The sequence below is a fragment of the Labeo rohita genome, unplaced genomic scaffold (genome assembly GCF_022985175.1).
Source record: "Labeo rohita strain BAU-BD-2019 unplaced genomic scaffold, IGBB_LRoh.1.0 scaffold_103, whole genome shotgun sequence".
Lineage (NCBI taxonomy): Eukaryota > Metazoa > Chordata > Actinopteri > Cypriniformes > Cyprinidae > Labeo > Labeo rohita.
In genome coordinates this window covers 189,866-209,144 of record NW_026127153.1, presented here as the reverse complement: position 1 = coordinate 209,144, position 19,279 = coordinate 189,866, and the positions used below count along the sequence as shown (strand labels likewise).

The 19,279-nt window shown below is 37.6% G+C and overlaps 1 pseudogene; it reads left to right on the top strand.

Moving 5' to 3' along the window:
* The first annotated feature begins 10,618 nt into the window (after positions 1–10,618).
* Positions 10,619–13,726, top strand: LOC127157303 (E3 ubiquitin/ISG15 ligase TRIM25-like; annotated as a pseudogene).
* The last annotated feature ends 5,553 nt before the right edge of the window (positions 13,727–19,279 follow it).

Genomic DNA, 19,279 nt, shown 5'->3' with positions numbered 1-19,279 from the left:
GGTAAGAGTTCAGATCACACAATATGGAGTCTGTAGAGCTGTGCAATAACATTGTTTTTATCAGCACTAGTCTCAACCCTGTTTTTATCATTGTTTTTATTTATTGAGGTGTTGTGTTGCTGGATGTAATAATGAACATAGTAGTCATCATTTACTCCCGACATCTGAGCCGCTGAACATGCAGCTGATTACGTTTGTTTGTAAAGGGAATGTGGCTCCCAATCTACATATATCCGTCTATGTTCATGCGAATCACTCGTGATCCAGCTTTACCTTCAGCAGAAATGAGTATAAGGGGTTTTTTTATGAATCTTTGTGATCACCTTTCCTAATAATGTGCTAGTTAGCAAGTTTAGCGGCTAAACGCGGCTGAATGCGGCGAAAGTAAACTGGCTCGTCACTCCACAGAGAGAAGAGAGGGGGCGGGATGAGCAAAGCTCATTTGCATTTAAAAGAACAATCCCTCAGAATGGGATGATTTTTGCAGTGCTCATTTTGACAAGGTAAAAAGGGTGTTGTTTTACACAACCATTGAGAATTTTTAACCAAAGTATATTATAGATTTTTCATTAAGACCCTAAAGAATCATATCAACTTGTGGAAAATGGGCATCCAATGACCCCTTTAAATACCAACCTAACTGCCACCAGTGTTGGGGAACTTTTAAAAGTAATGCATTACAATTTTGCTTTATTCCCTGAAAAAGTAACTAATTATGTTACTTAGTTACTTTTTATGGAAAGTAATGTGTGATTGAAAAGAATAGATTGTACACCATTGCACACCATTTATTTCTGCTATTATTGTATGTTTTCTGAAGATTTATATATATATATATATATATATATATATGTGACCACCCCGAATAGTTTGGGTCAGAAAAGTATTAAATTATTTGTATATATTTATTTTGTATCTGTTTATGTCTATTTCTGTTTATATGTGTATATAGGTTCATTAAATTACTTTAATGTGTGCTTAATATGAGTTTGCACTGAAAAGCCAAGCTGCATTTTCTAAATTCCGGTGACAGTTGAGAGAGTAGAGCTACTATGACAACCGCGGCGCATCCTCAGACAACAAAGAGGACCGCTTGGGCAACCAATAACTCTTGTCTGTGTCTCTCTCATTTACCATTAAGGTTAGTTTATTAAAATTGAATAACAAACAAACTTTAATTGAAGTGCTTTAATGTTCAAATAACTTGTTTCAGCTGATAATTTGTGTAATTGTGTAATTTTAAGATATTTGTGTAAAAGGGAAGTCCAGTCATGTATCACTTATCTGAGTCGTTTGTATAATACTTACCTGAAATACTTACCTGAGTTGTTATAAGTCCAGTTGTGTGAAAGAATAAGAATATTTCTGTATATATGGCTATTTATTTATTTATGAATTTATTTATTTACCGTGATTTTATTGAAGTATCTATATGTACTATTACTGTGATTTAAAGTGTCTAAATGAGTACAACAGTTATTAAAGACAACAAAGAGGACCGCTTGGGCAACCACTAACTCTTGTCTATGTCTCTCTCATTTACCATTAAGAGAGTACTACAAATTTTGGAGGCACCGCTGGGATGTTTGTAGGGTAGTTCATCTTCCTGACCAGCAGAGCCCCACCCTGTAACATTCATACTTACCTACAAGACAAGTGCAGTGTGAAGCAGCTGAGTGAAGTGGTACAACGAAACTGATTGAGCAGTGCATGCGTTTGAGGTACAGTGATTACCAGCGGCAGCAAAGTCAAGTCAGTTAGGTAAACATCCACTTTCATTATCCTGTCAGTCACTGCAGATAGAGATAGATACAATTCAGAGCCTTCAAGAAGAAATAGGTGAACGGCTATGTACACTAACACGAAGAAAGCTCATAGAGCCAATTTATAAAAATTTCTTCAGAGGACATTGGAAACACATCTCGCCATCTTTAGTAAACCTCCTCAATAATGACCTCTTGAGAAAAGAACTAGAAGAGCTGGAGGATGGAGGAAGCTGAGCTTCTCAGTATTAATGAGAAATTAAGTGATTTGATGATGAGTAATGTTCACGCAACTGAGCTGAGAACAGAGTTAAGACCATCTGAAAGAGACAGAAAGGTAGATCAAAGACCATTTAGGCAACTTGACAATACATCTGAAACACTGTCTGCCATGTACATCAACCATTCTGAAGTCTTGCATGCCAAATAGACAGTGGGTTAAATAAAGCCTACCTTGAGCAAGACATTATTGATTCAGTCATCCGAGTGATCACGCCTGGACTTCAGTTGCGTAGTTATCTCGAGGGCAAAGCAGATCTCACGCTTCCAACATTAAGAAGAATCTTCTGCTCTCACTATCAAGAGAAAAATGCAGAACTATACAAGCAGCTCACTGCAGAGGCCCAGTGTGCTAAAGAAACGCCACAAAGCTTTCTCATTCGTGTTCTTGATTTGAGACAGAAATTCTTTTTTGCTTCATAAGAAGATGAGTCTGGCTTAAAATATGACCCAGCTTTAGTCCAAAACATGTTCCTTCATACCGTGCTGACTGGCTTACAGAATGACCGTATTCAGAGTGACCTCCAGCCATTTCTGTCTGACCCCACGATTTCAGATGAAGTGTTGTTGGAGAGATTAAATGTTGCTTGTTCTCATGAGACAGGAAAGACAAAACAAAAGGAAATCTGAACGCAGTACTGCTATTCATGTCACACAGATAAATGAACCAAAACAGCAACCAAAGCAGTCAAAAGTTGATCTGATGTCGCAACTGCAAAGCTTAAGTAATGAAATAATGCAAATTAAAGAGACAATTCAACAGCCCTCACCTGCTTCTCAGTGTTTTGCAGTCAGTAACAAGGCTCCAGTGACGACAACGACTCATCAGCCACTGCAAGATTTCTCACAAAGTTACCAGCTGGTAGCAGAATGGAATAATGAACTGCCAAACCAAACATGGGGAATAAGTCATACCACATGTGAACAACATCAGTATCCACTGCAGGCCCACCATTCTAAGTTACAACAGAATGCAGTTTCGTAACAACAGTATATGGAATCAGAGTCTCGCAGCTTGCAACCATGTTCAATGCCATTACAACAGCCCCTGCAACATACAGCGTCAACACAGCATGCACCTCAGCCATCAAGATATGCTGTCCCCCCACAGCTTTGTCCACCACAGTCGAATACAGTACCTCAACAATATATAACAACATCACCACTACCACAGTCCCCTCAGCAGTTTTGGCAGCCACGTCCCCCAAGGACAAGACAGTGCTTCTATTGCCAGCAAAAGGGACCAGAGGAACTATGCAACCATTCTTTTTTGTGGTAGCAGTGAGCACTTTTCAGCGGGCTGCAGAACCAAAGGTGCAAGATTTCAAAGTAGAACACCTTTAAATGGAAATGGGTTGCCTTCATGGGACAGAGAGTGACCCGAACTGCAAAAACGTCCCACCAACGTCCAAAACAGTACTTTAAAAAATGTGGAACAAGAGCCTGAGCTGTCTTCACTTGATAACATTGTATCTGCTTCATGCCAAGTTAACAAATACTCACCTGTCACTTCTCTCATTGGCAAACAATGTCTGGTAACCTGCTACTTACAAGGATACAAAACTGAGGCATTATGGGACACAGGATCCCAAGTATGTATTGTAGATGAACGATGGAGAAACAAGTACATACCTGAAGTGAAACTGAAGGACATTTCTGAGGCGACAGAAGTTCCAGATGGCCTGCAGCTTGTGGCAGCCAGTGTGACCAGTATGCCTTATGTTGGATGGGTCGAAATTACTTTCAAATTGGCGTCCCCTGTTGATAGCGTAGAAGAGTTAGTTATTCCGGTCCTTGTCTTAAAAGATCAAAGGTTATCCAGACCAATCATCGGTTACAATGTGATTGAACAAGTGATGAGACAGAGTGAAGCAAGTGAAAACAGTGAAGTCAGTAAAGGACGTTTGCACAAGATTGTCAAGTATGCCTTCCCTGGCATGAAGAAAAATAAAATACAGACCTTCATTCATCTTGTTACTACTCAGAATCCTAGTGAATATTTGGTGAAGACGAAGAAATATCCTGTGAACATACCAAAACTCACAATAATGCAGATACAATGTCAAGTTAAAGTGCCATACGTGAAGCAAGACACTGTTTTCTTGTTTGAACCATATGTAAATCCACAGTGTCCGGATGGTTTGGAACCTCTGGAAACCCTACTAACTCTCAAGAAAGGAAGTCGGCAAGTGGTCAAGATCAGTGTACAGAACCATGATATTAGGCTTGCAGGGAAAACTGAGCTTGGGACAATGCAATCAATAAAATCTGTACTACCAGCTGCAGCATCACAGTGTGCAACAACAGCCGTGATCAGTGAGGTTCAAAAAACCACTGATGCTAATGAAAGTAACAATGAAGAATTGTGGGATCCACCTGTTGATGTAAGCCACTTACCTATGCACCAGAAAAACAAAGTAAGACAGTTACTACGAGAAGACTGCCATTCATTTTCAACGTCAGATGATGATATTGGGTGCATCAAAGGTCTTCAACTAAGTATTTCTCTGACTGACGATACACCTGTTGTCAGCATGTACACTTCAGTCCCAAAGCCACTGTATCAGGAAATAAAGGACTACCTGCATGACTTGAGTGTCCAGGGCTGGACTGAGAAAACTCATTCTCCCTACTCTTCACTGATCGTATGTGTTCGTAAGAAAGATGGCAGCCTTAGGTTGAGCATTGACTATAGAGACCTTAATAGGAAGACACTACCTGATCGCCAGCCTATCCCGAGAGTGCAAGACATTCTGGACAGTTTAGGTGGTAATGCCTGGTTTTCTGTATTAGATCAGGGCAAAGCTTACCATCAGGGCTTTATGTCCCCAGAGAGCAGACACTTGACAGCATTCAGTACACCATGGGGCTTATATGAGTGGATTTGTATTCCCTTTGGCCTCATGAACGCACCTGCAGCATTTCAGCATTTTATGGAGGAGTGCTTAGAAGGACTCAGAGATGAGATTTGTGTGCCCTACTTGGATGATATCCTGGTGTTTACAAAGACTTTTGATGGACATCTTGAAGCAATGAAAAAAGTATTGCAACTTTTTATGTCTACAAGCCCATGGAGTAAAGCTGAATCCATGAAAGTGTGAGGTGTTCAGGAATGAAGTTCGCTATTTAGGCCGAATTGTTTCTGCAGAAGGTAGTAGAATGGACCCTGAAGACACTGTTGCTGTAACAGCACTAAAGGAGAAGAGACCAAGCACTGTGGGAGAACTACGGAAAATTTTAGGTCTACTAAGTTATTACCGCCAGTATATCAAAGACTTTTCAAGAATTGCTATGCCCCTTTACGACCTTCTGAAGAGCAACAAGAAAACTGAGAACACAAAAAAAGGAAACTACAGAGTAGCAATCAAAAGAAAAAGTCACATGGTGCCATCCAGTAAGCTGATTAAATGGACAGAGTATCACCAAGAAACACTGTCAAAGTTGACTGATTGTCTCGTTCAACCTCCAATTTTGGGGTTCCCAGACTTTTCCAAATCATTCGTACTTCACACGGATGCGTCCAACCAAGGCCTGGGTGCTGTGTTGTATCAGAAGCAGAACGGAAAGCTAAGAGTGATAGCATACGGTTCAAGAACATTGACCAATGCAGAGAGAAGCTACCATCTGCACAGTGGAAAACTAGAGTTTCTAGCCCTCAAATGGGCTATAACAGAAAAGTTTCTTATGTGTTGTCCTCTGCAAAGTTAAATGCCACTGGATGCAGATGGGTTGCTGAACTTGCAGACTTCCATTTCACTATTTGCTATCGCCCGGGTAGAGAGAATGTGGATGCTGATTCACTATCCAGAATGCCAGTTGATATAGAGCAATGAGAGAATTTACAGAGGAGCTTCCATCAGACTGTGTGGGAGCTACAATACAAGCTGTGGAGGTCCAGCACGATCCAGATCCACCCCTTACTTTAGTCTTTCAGTGTGCACCGGCATGCATGGAGATTGGCAATGAACCTTACATTTTATCAAAAGAGGAGATCCGGCAAGCACAAAGAGATGACAAGAATGTCATAGAAATCATAGACTGCTTTCAGTCAGAGAGTATATGTGTATATGTGTGTGTGTATATATATATATATATATATATATATATAAACAGGTGCATCTCAATAAATTAGAATATCATGGAAAACTTCAATTATTTCAGTAATTCAACTCAAATTGTGAAATTTGTGTCTTAAATTCAATGCACACAGACTGAAGTAGTTTAAGTCTTTGGTTCTTTTAATTGTTATGATTTTGGCTCACATTTAACAAAAACCTTACCTTCACTTGTATCAATAAATCCACCCTCCGGGGCCTTTATTTGAGCTTTCCTTGTCGTGTGATTCTTCACCCCGTGACAGTACATACATACGTTTTGTTATCTGTGTCTTCAATCATCTGTACATCAACCACAAGTCATTTGTACTTCTGTTTGCATTTTTGAATCGTTTTTTTGGTCAAGCTAGAAACCAAAATGCACCCCAAAAGCCGCATGTTTATACTGTTTACACTGTTTACATGTGCTTGATATTACTAAAAACCATCCTATTTCACCAAGGTCCACTCACAATGCTGAAATGTAACTTTTTTCATCCTAACTTCAAACACACTGGTACATACTGGGATATGCAGAAATGAAATTGAAATAAAGAAAATACTTCACTTGCTGTACTCAAACACCAATGTAACAGCTAAACAAAAGTTATCAAACATAATAAAGTAAATTTTTTATACACTTTTGCCATTTGTTGGGAACCTGATTTTTTTCGCCCACTGAGAGAAAAAAAAAAAAAAAGTATTAGATTGTTGTTTTTTTTCCATGTCCACTACAATGGACACCAAAACTGAATCAACGTAAAATCATATTTAAAGCATACTAATTTTAACATCATATACTGTATGTGAAATAGTGTTAAAGATTTTGAAAAGAACACACATAATATGTGACCCTGGGCCACAAAGCCAGTCTTAAGTCGCTGGGGTATATTTGTAGCAATAGCCAAAAATACATTGTATGGGTCAAAATTCTAGATTTTTCTTTTATGCCAAAAATTAAGGAAAATAAAAGGAAATTGAGTAAAAATCATGCTTCATGAACATATTTTGTAAAATTCCTACTGTAAATATATCAAAACTTAATTTTTGATTAGTAATATGCATTAGTAAGAGCTTAATTTAAAGAACTTTAAAGGTGCTTTTCTCAACATTTGTATTTTTTTTTTTTTTTTGCACCCTCAGATTCCATATATTCAAATAGTTGTATCTCGGCCAAATATTGTCCTATCCTAACAAACTATACATCAATTGAAAGCTTATTTATTCAGATGATGCTATGCTTTCAGATGATGTATAAAGCTCAATTTTCGAAAAATTCACCCTTATGTTTTGTGGTCCAGGGTCACATATAACAATGAGCAATGCAACAAGAATGTAAAAAAGGAGTAAGATGATAAATCTGACAAAATGTCTAGCCTTATTTTATTCTAATGCTATTTGCAAGATAACCTACCAGGTTTTTTTCCTCTTTTTGTGCATGTGTGTGTACATAAGCCTCGTTTGTAACCGTGACCAACATTTCTACATTTTTCTCTTGACTTCTCTGAACTCCACCGCCGATGACAGAGCAAACCCACACTGTGAAGCTTAAGTTGAGTCTGGTGAATTTGCGGAAGCTCATTTGCTCAGTTTAAGTGTGTAGTGGTGCCTAACGAAGCTTGTTTTATCAAGTTCATCTAATGTGGTCTTAACCAAATATCAGTTAAACTTAAACAAGCAACTTAAAAGGCAAATAGATTTAAACGGGTCCTATTATGCTTTTTCACTTTTTGAATTGTATGTTTTACTTTTTACTTTTACTTTTGTATTGTATGTTTGGGCATAAAAAAGATCTACAAATCTCAAAGTCCTACAGCATTTGCTTTCCGGACGTTATGATGTCATAATTAGAATATCACTAAATTAAAGGCCTCCTGTAGCAAATCGATGCGTTTTTGTAAGAAAATATCCATATTTAAAATGTAAGCATTGCTTTAATCTAGCTTCCGCTAACAGTTGTACATGGAACTTGCTGCTTTGGTAAGGGGTGTGGCAGTACTGAAACACCGCCTAAGTTGTTCGCCAATTGAAACGCAGTGGGACAGCTAACCAATCACAACACATTTCATTCTGAAGCCGGGCCTTCATTAAACCTGGAACTAATCGAGCCTTTTGTGCCAGGCTGGGAGAAAGGTATTGTAATAATGTAAATTATGTGAAAAATAATGCGTTTTTCAAACCACTAAACATGAGAACATGTTCTAGTACACCCCCAAAACAAAATCAAGACTTTGTAAAAGAGCATAATAGGACCCCTTTAAATTTTCCAGTTTATAGATTTATTTACGCTGAACAAGCAATAAATCAAAAACAAGTTGTGTATTCACATCAATAGTTTTCCCTCAACTATTCAGTACATGCAAATAAACTAGAAACACAGGCTGCATTCACCCCATGCGTAATTACTGTGTTATTTCAAGATGTCAGTGATGCATGATAGTATTGCCATACGGACACAAAAACACAGTTACATTTACCAAATAAATACATCAATGGGCATCAAAAAAGTCTTGTGGTTTATCTCAACAGATCATGGATGTGACTTTATTTGCTAATTGCTTTATTTGCAAATTTTAACTTCATTGTAAACAATATAAATATTCTTTAATGTTGTAGGCCTATTTTTTCTGCTAAAGGTCCTGGACATCTTGTACAGACACATGGCATCAATGATTCTATCAAATACCAACAGATAAAAAATCTAAACCTGAGGATCTGGAGAGATTCTGTATGATCTCTTGTCAGGTGTTCTCCAAACTCATTTCTAAACTAAAACCATAAAAATACTTTAAACTGAACAGACATTAACCCAAATAAAGTCAAACGTAGAAAACCTTAAAAAAACAAAAAACAAAAAAAAAAACGGTGGCTAACACAATATTGATCTTTTTTCAAAGTACTAAAATCATTAAACCTAAATAAACTAAAAATAAAACCAGTACAGACATACTGAAAAAGTAATAAATACTTATATAAAGGACAAAAACACACATTCCTAAAACTAAAATTAAAAAAACATCTAATTAACGTATTCTACTAACCCTAACCCTAACAGTTTACTAACACTCTGCTAATACTCTACTAATACTACTAATAATGAGAGTTAGTTGACATGCAGTTGTTACAAAGTTACATATAGTACCATGTCTGAAGTGGACTATCAAAATGAATTTTATATATATATATTATATATATATATATATTAGGGCTGTCAAATGATTAATCGCATACAAAATAAAAGTTTGCCTAATATAAATGTGTGTACTGTGTGTAATTATTATGTATATATAAATGGAAACACATTCATGTATATATTTAAGAAATATTTATCTATTTATTTACAAGTATATGTATTTATTATAATTTTTAGAGTATATTATATATAAATTTAAATATTTTGCACATAAATAACATATTTCACTTTAATATATATTACTTTGTGTGTATCTCTATGTACATAATGATTACACACAGTACACACACATATTAGGCAAGCTCAAAATTTTATTTTGTATGCAATTAATCGCTTGACAGTCCTAATATATATATATATATATATGTGTGTGTGTGTGTGTGTACTTGTTTTTGCTACATAGTGGGGACCAAATATCCCCACAAGGATAGTAAAACCTGAAATTTTTGACATTGTGGGGACCAGCCTGCGGTCCCCATGGGTACAAAAGCTTATAAATCATACAGAATGACATTTTTTGAGAAAGTAAAAATGCAGAAAGTTTTCTGTAAGGGTTAGGTTTAGGGGTAGGGTTAGGGTAAGGGGATAGAAAATACAGTGTGGACAGTATACAAACCATTGCACCTATGGAGAGTCCCCACAAGGATAATAAACCAGACGTGTGTGTGTGTGTGTGTGTGTGTGTGTGTACTTGTTTTTGCTACATTGTGGGGACCAAATGTCCCCACAAGGATAGTAAAACCTGAAATTTTTGACATTGTTAAAAAATGATTAAAAATAGTAAATGATGTTTATCTGAAAGTGTAACGATGCAAACATGTTTTCTGTGAGGGCTAGGTTTAGGGTTAGGGTTGGATTAGGGGATAGACAATATCGTTTGGTCAGTATAAAATCTATAGAGGTCTATGGAAAGTCCCCACAATTCACAAAAACAAACGTGTATGTGTGTGTGTGTGTGTGTGTGTCTGTATGAAGACACTTTAAAAGAATAGTTAACCAAAAATATAAAATTCTTTCATTTATTTATCCTAAAGTTGTAAACCTATCGACTTCTTTCTTGTGCTGAACATAAAAGAAGATATTTCAAAGAATGTTGGTAACCGAGCAGCTGCTGGTCCCCATTGACTTTTATAGTATGGAGGGAAAAAACTATGTAATGGGGATCAACAACTGTTTGATTACCCACATTCTTTAAAATATCTTTTTTTACACACACACACACACAAACTCAAGTACATGATGACAGAGTCTACAGACACATCTTTCTGCACACCGCACTCATGCAAAGAACCAGGAAACATTTCAGTTCTTTATAGTTCAGAGATAATGAAACTTGTCGAGTGAAGTTTCTGAACTGTCTTGTGTTTTTTTCTGTTTCTGTGCACATGTGGTGAAATGGCAGAAGCCAGTGTTTCATGGACTCCGGAGCACTTCAAGTGTCCAGTGTGTCTGGATCTCCTGAAGACCCCGGTGACCATTCCCTGTGGACACAATTACTGCATGACCTGCATTTCAGACTGCTGGACTCATCAGGATCAGAAGAGTTACTACATCTGCCCTCAGTGCAGACAGAAGTTCACTCCAAAACCTGCTTTAAATAAAAACACCTTGCTGGCTGAAGTGGTGGAGAAATTTAAGAAGACCACTAGTTCCTGTTGACGCTGGAGCCGGAGATGTGCAGTGTGACGTCTGTACTGGAATAACACACAGAGCTGTCAAGTCCTGCCTGGTGTGTCTGAACTCTTACTGTCAGAATCACCTTGAACAGCATGAGAGTTTCTTTAAAGATAAAGGACACTATCTGATGGATGCCACTGGACGACTGCAGGAGATGATCTGCCCTCAACACGGTCGATTGCTAGAGGTTTTCTGTCGCACTGACCAGCGCTGTATTTGTACGCTGTGTGCAATGTACAAACATAAGAACCATGAAACGGTGTCAGCTGCAGCAGAGAGAACAGAGAAAGAGGTATGAAGTGAAATGACAAAATAGTAATTTAAAGGGATACTCCACCCAAAAATAAAAATCTGTTCATCATTTACTCACCCTTATGCCATATATAAATTTTCTGTGGAGCACAGAGATTTTAAGCAAAAAAAGTGGATGGGTTCCTCAAAGCTAAGGCTTCAAAAACTACACAAAGTAAAAAACGGCAAGAATCCATACGATCCCACAGTTGATAAATTGATATCTTCTGAAGTTAAACAATAGGGGTGTGTGCATGAGACGGAGAAAAATAATAATATTTCAAATTATAAACCATTTTAAGATTCTAGGATGGCATGAGTATGCGAAAATGAGAGCATTTCCATTTTTGGGTGGAGTATCTCTGTAATGCTGATGGGAAAATTTATTTTCAGAAATTTCTTATCAGAGTTCAGTGGCTTACTGCTGATATAATTTATGGGATTATCTTGTATGTTTGATTTTTTTAATTCACACGACACTACTGTCTGTTGTCACTTACAGTCATGTGACAAAGTTTGGACACCCTGTTGAAAAACATGATTTTCTGTATCATTTATCTGGTCCTTGGCAGGTCTTAAAATTTGAAAAATAAAACCTCAACAACCTCACATGACATATCACACACAATAATTATTTTGTTAATTATTATTTAATTAACAAAAATTAAGCCAAAATGGAAAATCCATGTGACAGAGTTACGACAGCCATATTCAACTGCCTGTAAATCAACTTTAGCGGCAATAATTTGAAGTAATCATTTTTTGTATGACTCTCTCACATCATTCTGGAAGAACTTTGGCCCACTCTTCTTTACAACATTGTTTATTGAGGTTTGTAGGCGTTTGTAGGCTCTTGCCACAGCATTTGAGTCAGGATGAGGTCTGGACTTTGACTGGGCTATTGCAGCCCATTGATTCTTTTCTTTTTAGCCGTTCTGTTGTAGATTTGCTGGATCATTGTCCTGTTGTAAGACCCAATTTAGCTGTCAGATGGACATCCTCAGATTTGACTCTAGAATACTTTGATATACAGAGGAATTCATGGCCGATTTAATGACTGTGAGGTGTCCAGGTGCTGTGGCTACAAAACAAGCCCAAATCATCAGCCCTTCTCCAGCATGTGTGACTTTTGGTATGTTGCTGTACATCTGCACATGATCTACACATATCCATTTATGTTTGTGCGAATCATTTGTGATCCAGCTTCACTTACAGCTGAAGTGAGTATAAGGGTTTTTTATGAATCTCTGTGATTGCCTTTCCTAATAACGTGCTAGTTAGCAAGTTTAGTGGCTAAACGCGACTAAATGCGGCTAAAGTAAACAGGCTCGTCACTCCACAGAGAGAAGAGAGGGGCGGGGCGAGCACAGCTCATTAACATTTAAAGCAACATCGACCAGAACAGGATGATTTTTGCAGAGCTCATTTTGGCAAAGTAAAAAGGGTTTTGTTTTACACAATCATTGAGAATTCTTAACCAAAGCATGTTACACACTGTTCATTAAGACCCTAAAGAATCAAGTTGTCCAAATGAAGTTCTTAGCAATGCATATTACAAAAAAAAAAAAAAAAAAAGGGACATGATCTTTAATTAATAATGATTTTTGGTATAAAAGAAAACTTGATAATTTTGACCCATACAATGTTGTTTTGGCTATTGCTACAAATATACCTGTGCTGAATTTTGTGGTCCAGGGTCACATAAAACATTTTACATGATGATTTTGAATATTTATTTTTATGAAACATTTCTTGTGTTGTTCTATGTTCTATAGAGCTACTTGACAAAGACACAGATGAAGTTCCAGCAGAGAATCTGGGAGCTACATGATCAGCTACATGAAAACAAGTTTAGTATTTAAATGTTTTCTGATCTCTAATATATTTGATCTCCATCAGATTCTCATCAGTTCACTCTTGATCCAAACACCGTAAACAAACACATCCGTCTGTCGGAGAGGAACAGGTCGGCTGCATACACTGACACAGTCCAGCGTTATCCTGAACATCCAGACAGATTTGAGGTGTATTATCAGGTGCTGTGTGGAGAGGGCGTGCAGGGACGCTGCTACTGGGAGGTGGAGTGCAGTGGTGACGTGGGTGTGTCACTGTCATATAAACACATCAGCCGAAAGGGAACGAACACAAAGTGTTTGTTCGGATGTAGCGATCAGTCCTGGAGTTTGTTCTGCACCAACTCCAGATTCTCATTCAGACACAATAATATGGAGACTGATCTGCCTGTAAAGCGCATCAGCAGCAGAATAGGAGTGTTTGTGGATCACAGTGCAGGAAGTCTGTCCTTCTACAGCATCTCTGACACAATGAGCCTCATCCAGAGAGTCCAGACCAAATTCACTCATCCGCTCTATCCTGGGTTTAGGCTGTACAGTGGATCAACAGTAACACTCTGTGATCTAACAATATAGAACAGCTTTAATAAATAGCTTTAACCAGTAACCATGAGATGTCGGTCCTGAGATTTTCAATGGCGCTCGTCCATTAGCTCTTTTTCTGCTTTTTAGTGTCTGTTTACAAACGCAGATTGTTTTTAATTAGAAACCTTTAGAGTGAATACACTGAGGTAGATACACTGTTGCCAACTTAGCAATTTTTTTGCTAGATTTAACATCTTTTTAGACTGCCCTAGCATCTTTTTCTTCAAAAAGCACCAAGCAACAAATGTAGCTATTTTTAAAATGTATTTGCCAACTTTTAGCAACTGTGACACAAAAATTGGAACTCAAAGGTGTCTAGCAGGACACATATCACGTGAATCAAGTTGCAAGATGCAGCTGTTTAATAATAATTCTTCATTTATGATAACACCTTGTTATTAGTTTCTACTTGCACTTGGCAATCACTTAAAATATGTTGGAAGATGGAAAAAAAAAACACTGTTAATTTCTAAATTGTAACCTGAGAACACAAATACAATGTGTAATTTTAAATTCAGATAAAAAAAAAAAAAAACATGCACAAAATTTCTTCAAATTAACATTGCACTGTGCCCTATTTTACAGACTTTTCTTAAAGTGTAGAATACCAACTACCAATGCACTGCTTAAGAATATAATTGTTCGGAATGTATAATTAATAAGAAAATACATAAAATTTAATTCTATGCTCTATTATTCTATGCAGTTTTGCATTGATTACATAATGATTTCATCGTGCAGTGACATCACAATGTCATTTAGCAGCACGTTCTCACTCCCACCTCATCACATATTGACGCTTGGTCAGGGCACCTTTAGCGTAATTTTTCAATGCACAGGGTCCTCCATTGTTTTTTTTTAGTTGTTTGTCTGAATTTAATGGTTTGCATGCACTTGTAAAAAATAGAAATATTTTTATATAAATGTATACTTTCATTGGAGCACCTAAACCCACCCCTACCCTAAACCTACGCATTTCTAAACAATATAAAAGACGTAGCAGACAAATATAAGTACAGTCACAGGTATTTATTGCAAAAACTGACCATAAACAAGCAGTATAAAAGCATTACAAACAAGTCCTATTGTATTCCAGGTCTTCTGAAGCCATACACTCTCTTTATGCTCATTTGAAAGTATTAATCGCTGAAATGATCCCGCTCCGTTAACGCGCTCACATCTCATTTAAAAAGATACTCCCGAACATTAGCGTGATGCATTCGGACACGAGACAATAGAATTTCACAACAAGGCTGTCGAAAGGTTGGCAGCATTTTCTGAATTGGTGCACAGACAGACTGCAGCAGCACAGGACGGCGGATGGAGGCGGCGATCGCGTCTGTTCTTTTCACAAATCATTTTGCCTCAGAACACTTGGAATATTAATACTTTTTGAATAAATTAAATAGTAATAATAGTGTAATGAACCGCGCCTCTGTGGCTCTTCCCGGCCGTCACCAGCGGGAACCGTCACCCGAGTATTAGTTCCTACCCGGACGCTTTAGACCCACGTACCGGAACTAATCCGCGCTACAGGTGTAGCTTGTTATCTAGCCTTTATAAGCAGGACTTTCACCCACCTAGGACGCGAAGTCTTGCACTTGCTACGGCCTGCATTTCTGAGCGTTCTACCCTCTTGTTTGGATTTATTGTTGAGACCATTGGACTGCCTTCCCGATTTGGATTCTAGCTGCCTGCCCCGACCATTGGACTGCCTTCTCGTTTTGATACTAGCTGCCTGCCCCGACTTGCATCCGTTTATCGTTGTGATTTTGCCTGCCCCCCTTGTGTCTCTCGTTGTGCTGTGATCGTTTTGTCAATAAAGCGCTTGCAGATGGATCCACAAGCCTCTGAGTCGTTACAAATAGTGTATAGTAAATAGTGTAATATAAACAAAACTGTTGTGACTACTTGCATTGAAAAAAAGTCACACCCCAACATATATGCAATAATAGCAATATTATTACCCAATATATAATTTAATCATGACGATAAAATTTCCAGTGCCTTTCGCATCAGCACACTGACGCCAGGGGTTTCTTATATAAAGCACTGAAGGACCCTGCACGTCAAAAATGACGCTAAAGGGGTCCCCTGAGCGCCAAGAAGTGACACCAAAGGGTCCTGACCAAGCGTCAATATGTGACGAGTTGGCAGTGAGAACTCAGCAACAAGTTGTCCTGCCTTTAGCAACTTTCCCTGAAAATAAGTTGGCAACATTGGGTAGATACTTTTATGATCTAAGCTAGTTTCTCAAAAAGAAAAATGGCTAACCGCACACTGAATCTAATGCACGCTGAGAAAGTCTAGCAAAACATTTTTTATTTCAGAAACTGCATCTTGCAAGAAGTGCAGGGTGTTAATAACAGATGAACACAATAAACAGGCGTTACATCTGCTTGCTCGTGTTCATCAGTTTTTTCACATTCTGTTTTTCAGCGTGCGGATTCAGTGTGCGGTTTGACATTTTTCTGTTTGATTCTACGTATTCTTTTGGCTCTACGCACATGCAGCACAAGAATTTCCTTTTTCTTATTCGGAGTGCTACAATTTTTTCAATTTTCTAAGCTAGTCTCTCAAAATATCTTGATCATTTTGCTGTCTAAAATGTGTCTGTACTTGTATTTACTATATTTATTACACATTTAATTATATTCATTTGTTTAGCTGCTGAAAATTATATATTATTGTGTTTCTAATCGATATTCTCTTTTTTTGTTTTACTGTTGAGAAGTGGTTAGGTTTAGGCAGAGTTTGGGTTACTCAAAAATATCTATAGAATCTGTGCTGGAAGGAGAGTAGTTGAGGCGTGGATCTAATGGACTACTTGCCCCAGCTAACAAAAATACGTAACTGTTACATAACGGCAACGTAATCTAGTGACCAAAGTTTGACTGTGGCGACGAAACTAGTTAAGTGAAAGACCCCTATACGTCCCCACAACATAACTTTGTGACGTTGCCAGTTGGTAACTGTGATTCATGGAACTGTCATGGAAACGTCGTGGATCAATAGTTGTGTGCTGGTGTTCAGTTGGTAATTTTGTATAATTAATTATTTTCTATTGGCAGACATGCAGTAGTTTACGTTACATTATAGTAAGGCTGTGCGACTATTGAATATTCATATTTTGGCATAAGGCTACATACAGTGAAATGATGACAGAATATGACACAGAATAGTGACTAACATATTTAATACAGATAAATGAAGGTTTATTATGATCTTATTCATCAGATCTCACAAACTGCAGCGTCACGATTAGGCCACTACAGAGCACTGACACCCTGTGCTGAACAATCACGTATGATTACCAGCCACCGCTTTCTCAGATCGGTTTATGTTGGATTAAAACTTCACGTTCCGTTGAATTAGGAATTAGGAAAATTCTGTACACAGATTTCATCAGAATATGTCTTCTTCTGTCCCTGAAAATTTCCGAATTTGAAATCATCCCACGAAATCTCATTTTATTAGGCGTTTAAGTCAACTAGATGATTACAGCGCACTGAAAATGTACATAACCGGAAATAACTGAGCCGTAAGATTTCAAAACGGAAGTGCGTCACGAGGCTCAGTGCAAGTAGTCCACTGCAGCTTTAATTCAAATGAACAAGGTGATTTACAAACAGGTGAAAACACTAATAAAGAAAACTGCGACAGCTCAACATCACTCAGTCATGATGATTGGACAGCTAAAGATAGAAACAAAGGGCTAGTGCATAAAAACATAAAAACAGGATAATGGGAGCTAATCTAGACACAAGTGAAGATAATCCTGAATCAAGGAAATAAATAAAGCAAACCTGAACTGGGAAACAGTGGAACAGAATGTACTTCAAAATAAGAGTCCTAGAGAGATGCAGACACAGGTGAACTCTGACAAATAATAGTGTGAGGTAAGAATATATTGCAGCTGTTCAAGCTGAAAACCACCTGAGTGGAAATATGGCCAAGCTGTGTTTATGTGCAGAATTTTATGAATCATCTTTACATTTAAAATGTATATTATTATTGATAAAACACTGGTGCACAAAGCAATTATCAGTTTTATTCATAGATCAACTTAAATGTTTAATTAATCTTTCACAAGTGGTTTTGCAGGTTAATTTGAACAATTTCTATACACAACATAATTATTAAAGTACAGATATGAAAACATTAAAAACTGTGTTTGTTTGTTTGTTTGTTTGTTTGTTTGTTTGTTTAAATGCATGTCTGTGGATAACATAGGTGAGTAAATAGCAAAAATAATTCTCCAATACAAAATTTGACCAAACTAGTGCTGGTTAATGATAAGGTTGTTGACTGGCCAAAATACTAAAATGTTTATTGCCATTTTCACCTTTCTTTCACTTATATTTTTTTGTGTGGAGCATGCTGCTTCTTGGGACTATTTAGATTTGGACGTTGCTTCTTGAGGAAAGAGCCACTGATTAATTAAGGAAAGTCTTGGATGAATGAGACTAGCTGTTCTGAAATGGCTATAAAGCACAGCTTTTTGGGGCGTACGGCTTTACTGAACAATATAACCAAAGCTTATAAACATCTGAAGATCTAACAGCTGTAGTGGAATCATGGTCAAAATCGCTGGTACCCTAAGAAAATGCTTACAGCCAAAAACAAACTCCTGTTGTCAGACACAACTGGAACTTCAAACGGGACTAGCTTCTATGGTCAGATCAAACTAAAAAAAGAGCTTTTTAGTGGCCTATTTTTATGCTGGAGGTCCTGGACATCTTGTTAAAGGGGTCCTATTATGCTCTTTTGTCATGATTTTGTTTTGGGGGTGTACTAGAACATGCTCTCATGCTTGGTGGCTTGAAAAACGCATTATTTTTTAACATAATTTACTTTATTACAATACTTTTCTCCCAGCCTGGCACAAATGGCTCAGTTAGTTCTGGGTTTAATGAAGGCCTGCCTTCCGAAAAAGGGAATATGTTGTGATTGGTTAGCTGTCCCAATGCGTTGCGACCAGCAAACAGCTTAGACGGTATTTCAGTACTGTTTTGGCTGATGAGGAAAAATACCCGTCTATGCCGTTCTAAAGCTTGAGAGTGCCAGGATAAATTTTAATATAACTCAGATTGCATTCGTCTGGAAGCAGGAAGTCATATATACGTAGGATGCATGGAAGGTGAGTAAATAATACACTACAGTAGTGTTGGGTCCAATCGTCAGCCTGCGAGATCACCAATACATGATATTATCATGCTAATGTATTTAATTAAATCTTAACCTAAAGATTTATATCCTGGTGTTATGGATCAACTGGGGATCATGTTATCTGGGGACACACGCAAATAGTTTTACCTGAGATTCCAGCAGATGTTGGACGGCCACAGATTCGTCACATGGAATTTTCTATGGAACAGATTTCAGAAGCTTTCCACATTATTTGTGAATGTTTGCATCATTATTGGACTCTGTTGTTTTCCCTTTCGCTATTCCAATGTATCAGACGCTGTTTAAGGGCAGTTTAATGTGTTTTTATGTCGCATCTCACAGACCACACCCAGATTGTTTTGTTTAGGCTACATT